The sequence below is a fragment of the Oryctolagus cuniculus genome, chromosome 15, assembly GCF_051225735.1.
Source record: "Oryctolagus cuniculus isolate XC-2025 breed Fujian yellow rabbit chromosome 15, ASM5122573v1, whole genome shotgun sequence".
In the NCBI taxonomy this organism is placed as follows: domain Eukaryota; kingdom Metazoa; phylum Chordata; class Mammalia; order Lagomorpha; family Leporidae; genus Oryctolagus; species Oryctolagus cuniculus.
Window position 1 is genome coordinate 90,717,659 of NC_142881.1, and position 5,979 is coordinate 90,723,637.

Sequence of the window (5,979 nt, forward strand, 5' to 3'; positions counted from 1 at the left end):
GGCCGGCTCTCTCGGGGGCTGCTCAGATGTTCCTTCAGATAGATGTTCCCTGTGCATGTAGTCTCTCTCCTCCTTTATAGTCCTCTTCCACCAATCCCAACTCTGCTACCCACACGCTGAGTACGCTGCTCTCCTCCCATTAGGAGCAGGTCCTGCTGCTTATTGGTTGAACTGGAGGCAGCTGTGTAGAAGCTGTTTCCTCCTCTCCCAGCGCCATATTGTGGGACAGCAGACACATAGAATAAGTCTTAATTCCATTAACTTAGTCTAGTCCGAGTTGCTCCCCACAAATATCCAAAAGAATGACCATAAGTTTACAGTGCTAAGATTGGCTTCCACATGGATATTGATGATACACACAGTTGAAAGTAATAAAATGAAAGACAAGACAAAAAATAGAAATCTGGTGCACATAGCCGGGTAAAATATTGCTAGAGGGGCCAGTGCTGTGGTACAGTGGGTTAAAGCCCTGGCCTGGGGGTTGGCGCTGTGGCGTAGTGGGTAAAGCTGACGCCTGCAATGCCAGCATCCCATATGGGCGCCGATTCGAGTCCCAGCTGCTCCACTTCTGATCCAGCTCTCTGCTATGGCCTGAGAAAGCAGTAGAAGATGGCCCAAGTCCTTGGGCCCCTGCACCTGTGTGGGAGACTTGGAGGAAGCTCCTGGCTCCTGGCTTCAGATCGGCACAGCTCTGGCCATTGTGCCCATCTGGGGAGTGAACCAGTGGATGGAAGATCTCTCTCTCTGTCTCTACCTCTCACTGTAACTCTGTCTTTCAAATAAATAAAGTAAATCTTTAAAAAACATCATGCTTAAATTGCTGTTAGAAAGAATGAGTATTTTAATGTGAGCCATGAGTAAAAGACAAATATATAGATTGTTATTTGGTAGAAAAGAGTCCATAATAAACTTGAAAAATTACAGAATGACAGACAAATGGGCTTTGGAAACTTTCCAAGATCAAAGTTAATTAACAGTTCCAGGAACATCCAGAAAAATAAACAATATACCCCCTGCTGATGAGAATAAAGCTGCTGTCCCTAAAATGTGCTCAGATCCACTAAACCTGATAGCATTAGGGCAACTTTTACCATTTAGAGCAGGTTGATGACCACTCAATGATAAAGCAAACCATGATATTCATAGTTTTTCTGTGTTATGATTGTAAAAATCCAAGTTATTAATTACATTTTTAGGTGATAGTAATAAATTCTAAGGCATTTAATTTTGATTACAGGGTGTAGAAATTAGTGATTTGGTAGAATCAATAATAGAGTCACAATCATGCAAAAAGGTTATAATGAATAAAATCTTAAAGTTGCATTTAAATCTAATATACAAAATTTCAGTAGCTTAAAGCAAGAAAAGATCATGCTGCCTAATATTTAATATCTTAGCTAACATACAAAACCTTGACTGAGGAAATTTTTATAGATAATGTTTAATTTTGAGTACCACAAAAAATAAGAAAATAGAAAGATATTACACTAACATGAATACCTGAAAGTATCCACTTTGGTGACATAATTTTGCAAAACAATGTACAGGGAAGGAGCAACACAACTTGGAGAAATGTAAACAACTTTATGATTTCAAAATGAAAATGCTGGCTAGGATGAGCAAATGTTTTCAGGACTATCATGGCATGCATTTTGCTATTGGGAGAAGTGAAGCAATGTTAGTGACAAAACAGTATACAGGAATTATGTGGAAAATAGACCTTCACATATAAAGTTACCCAAGATAATAATGTCAACACAAGTTAAGTCAAGAATATTTCAAGTACCTTGGCAGAATACATTTGAGAAATAACACGGATTTAAATAACTGACTTTCGAAAATGTCCAAAATCAAAGGTAAATGTAGAGTTCCAACAGAGTTCACAAAACAATAAACATATGACTTGCAAAGGAGAGTGATGACACTGATGCTAGATGATTCCGTGCAATTTTCAGCACGAACATTATGAAAAAACTGTTAGAATTTACAAACAGTTGATTACATTAGAAAGATAACATAAACCAAGTGGGCCATAGGCAACTTGTGCTGAGACTGGCACAAGCTACACGGCCAATGGAAAAAATCCTAAGTGATAGGAATAAAAATCATAGTAATGTGTACAGTTCTTGATATATGCTATATTTTGATTGCTGGAAATGGAAATGATCAATTTGGTAGTAAAAGAAAAAAGTGAAATCACAAGTATATTTATGTTCATAAAAATAGCCCAAATTTACAATTTAAAAGAATACAGAATAATTGGAGGAACTTAAATCAGGAAACTTATAGTGTTTGATACAATACTCTTGACTCTAACATCCAAAATGTCTCAATGTACTGTGTGGAAAATTCCAAACCCCAGTGGTTACACTGAAATCTTATAAAAACCAAGAAATTGGGGCCGGCGCCGCAGCTCAACAGGCTAATCCTCCGCCTTGCGGCGCTGGCACACTGGGTTCTAGTCCCGGTCGGGGAGCTGGATTCTCTCCCGGTTGCCCCTCTTCCAGGGCCAGCTCTCTGCTGTGGCCTGGGTGTGCAGTGGAGAATGACGTCCTTGGGCCCTGCACCCGCATGGGAGACCAGGAGAAGTACCTGGCTCCTGGCTTCGGATCAGCGCAATGCACCAGCCGCAGTGCTCCGGCCCCGGCGGCCATTGGAAGGTGAACCAACGGCAAAGGAAGACCTTTCTCTCTGTCTCTCTCTCTCACTGTCCACTCTACCTGTAAAAAAAAAAAAAAAAAAAAAAGAAAAAGAAAAAAGAAATTAGAAAAACGTGATATTGAAATCACAAAACTGTCCAGTGTCCCAGCACAGTTCTGAGAAACCATGGTTCTGTAGACCATGTACAGGAGGACGTTACTAGGGTATATTACTGAAGTTTGAGCAATTTCACGATATCATAATGAAAATGCTGGCCAGAATGACAGTATGCTTGTAGGGCTGGTATTAACTCACACTTTGATACTGAGGATATATACAACTGAGAGGAATAAAATGAAAGAAAATAAATGGGAAAATGGGATGCACTCAGCAATGAAAAATCCCTTGAATAAGAGAGTTATATTATAGGATCAGTATTTGAGTGAGAAAATACTAGTATAGAGATATGGTATAGAGAATTATAATTGGAGAATTTTAAAAATCTAGCAAAATATTTCAATTCTGTGAAAATCAGGAAAACATATACATTATATACAATATATGATATGTATATAATACTTAATATGATATATAATGTTATATATATATATCATCTGGAAATGAGCATTATGATAGTAGGGCCTAGTAGCTTCTGAAAAGTTATGAATGGAAAAGTTGCAGGGACAACTTCCAGAATAAACAAGTAGTTGATGACTTCAAAATGAAAGCACAAGTCAGAATGGGCCCAAGTTCCCTGTGCTGGAGATGGCATAAGAAAAGTTATTGATGCTATACACAGAATATAACTCAAACACAAACTAAAATATAAAGAATAATTCAAATACAATGTTATACATTATACTTTGATTGCTGAGAGAAGCATTGGGAAAAGTGCATGGAAAAGTCATAGAACTTCAAGATAAAGTCATAGAACTTCAAGATAAAACGATTATTTTTGAAAACATCACTAAAATTTCATTTATGAAATACTAAAAAAGTAGAAACATAAATCGAAAACAATTCTTACTACCTAATAAAACAATTTAAATTAAATATACAAGTATTTCAATCTAGCTTATTGAGAACTTCAATACCAACTTTCAATTTGGTGTCTTGAAAAAAAAAACATAAATATATGTTCTTAAAAGTACAAATAAATCTGTATCCAAAGTGAACCAGGATCCATCCAGAGATGATTAGTAAGAGGAATCAGGAGACTGGGTGAAAATAGAGAATGATCTTAATCCAAAAATATGTTCAAAACCCTCTCTCCCCTGTTAGGAGAAGTTTGGACTACTAACACAGACTCTGAGAAGGGGGGAGAATGTTAGGTGGGACTAAAAATTATGTCTGTCAGCCGACATTGGCAGTTTTAGTTCATGTTAAATTTTACTGTTCTATAAAATAATCAGCTTAGCCCAAAAATTTTACTCTGTGGTTTTGTAACTCTGGTCAGTCGTCCACACTTAACTAACATTTGTCTTTAATCAAATTGAATTGTATTAAAATAGAGAATTTCAGAATTTATATTGTTTCCCATTGTCTAATCGGAAAATTTGTTCAAATCAAAAATAATTTTTATGATTATAAAATAAACCAAAAATATGTTATTGGAAAACTTGAAAGATTAAGAAAGTAGGAGGAGGGAGGTGGGACTATGAGTGTTAGGGAGGGTAGAATGGGAAGTATCAGTATGCTGTTTGGTCTGTATATATGAAATACATAAAATATGTTCACTTTATGTAAATAAAATGTGTTAAAAAAAATAGCAGTAGTCACATATGATGGAGCAAGGACATAAGCATTGGTCTTAGCTCCTTGCTAAATGACTGAAAGCATATCCAGGGCCTGCGCCGTGGCTCAATAGGCTAATCCTCCGCCTTGCAGCGCCAGCACACTGGGTTCTAGTCCCGGTTGCCCCTCTGCCAGGCCAACTCTCTGCTGTGGCCAGGGAGTGCAGTGGAGGATGGCCCAAGTGCTTGGGCCCTGCACCCCATGGGAGACCAGGTTTAGCACCTGGCTCCTGCCTTCGGATCAGCGTGGTGCGCCGGCTGCAGCACGCCGGCTGCGGCGGCCATTGGAGGGTGAACCAATGGCAAAGGAAGACCTTTCTCTCTGTCTCTCTGTCCACTCTACCTGTCCAAAAAAAATAAATAAAAATAAATAAAAATGAAAGCATATCCAGACCCCTGAGGGACTTCCTAGCCCCTTGCATTCTTGCTCAAACCAGCTCAACCCCTCTTCAGTCACTTAGCCTGCAAAATCCCTGAACAAATCAGCTAGACCCACCTAGTGCCTCAACTGTCTTGTGCTATATAAACTTAGCTCTGCCACGTCATCATCCTGTTTACATGTATACATGTTGGTACTGTGCCCCTCTCAAGCATATTCCTATGAATAAACTTGTTCTGACTATGAGTTCATATCTCACCTCCTCTTTGTCCAGTCCTTCTTTCTCAACAACAAAAATATGATTGGGAAATATGGGCAATATTCTTTGATGAAAATACAGGATAAAAACTATAAATATGATACTTTCCTGATTTGTACATTTATTCAGATTTTACAAGGTTTCATACTCTATATCTAAACAGCTACCTTCTAAACTTCATATAGCCCCAGGAAGAGCTACTCCGAGAGAACCCGGCGGTGTACCTGAGACTCCGTGCAGTTAGAAACTCAGGGCAATCAGGCACCCTGGGCAGAGAGAGGGGCAGGAGGACCCGCAGACCACAGCTCCTCCCCACAGTGCAGTCCACAGTCTCCCTGAGGACCGGCCCGCCCTAACTGCACAAACAGGGCAGACCTGGGGCTGCGGTCCCTGGGCGGAGTCCGCACGGGCGGAAGCCCGGGTCCTGGCCACCAGCGCAGCTCCCACCCGGTGGGCCCCACACTCACCATTTCCTCGCTTCCGCGGCATTCTGGGGTCCGTGGGCGGCTCCTGCGGTGCAGGAAGGTCACACAGCGCAGCCCCTGAGGCACCCGAGCCCGCTCAGCAGCAGCCCCGGGGACCCCTCCCAGCGCTGCCACAAAGAAAGATCCCGCGGGGCTCCGCAGGGTCGCCCTGACGTGCCTGATTGGACAGTGGCCGCAGCCGGCCGCGCGACGTCACAGAAGGTGCAGCCAATCAGAATCCCCTAGGCTGGGGCGGTTCCTTGGGGCGGTGCCTGGTAACAGGGGAGGTGGGGCTCAGACTGAAGCCGCCGTGTTCTCCGGCCCGGGTGCTCCGGCAGCAGGGGGCGCTGTCCCTGCTCTGGGCACCTCAGCTTCTGGGCGCCCTCAGCTGTCTGCGGTCCTGCTGGATCCTGTGAGCCCAAGCTTGCTTCCTGAGAGCTGCAG

The 5,979-nt window shown here is 41.8% G+C and overlaps 1 long non-coding RNA gene across 1 annotated transcript; it reads right to left on the reverse strand.

The window, feature by feature from the left end:
- Positions 1 to 817: 817 nt before the first annotated feature.
- LOC149122179 (uncharacterized) lies at positions 818 to 5,723 on the reverse strand. The gene is made up of 2 exons (XR_016221281.1): positions 5,539 to 5,723; positions 818 to 2,720 (listed from the first exon to the last, which is right to left on the reverse strand). It is a non-coding gene; the product is annotated as an uncharacterized LOC149122179 (long non-coding RNA).
- Positions 5,724 to 5,979: the final 256 nt, after the last annotated feature.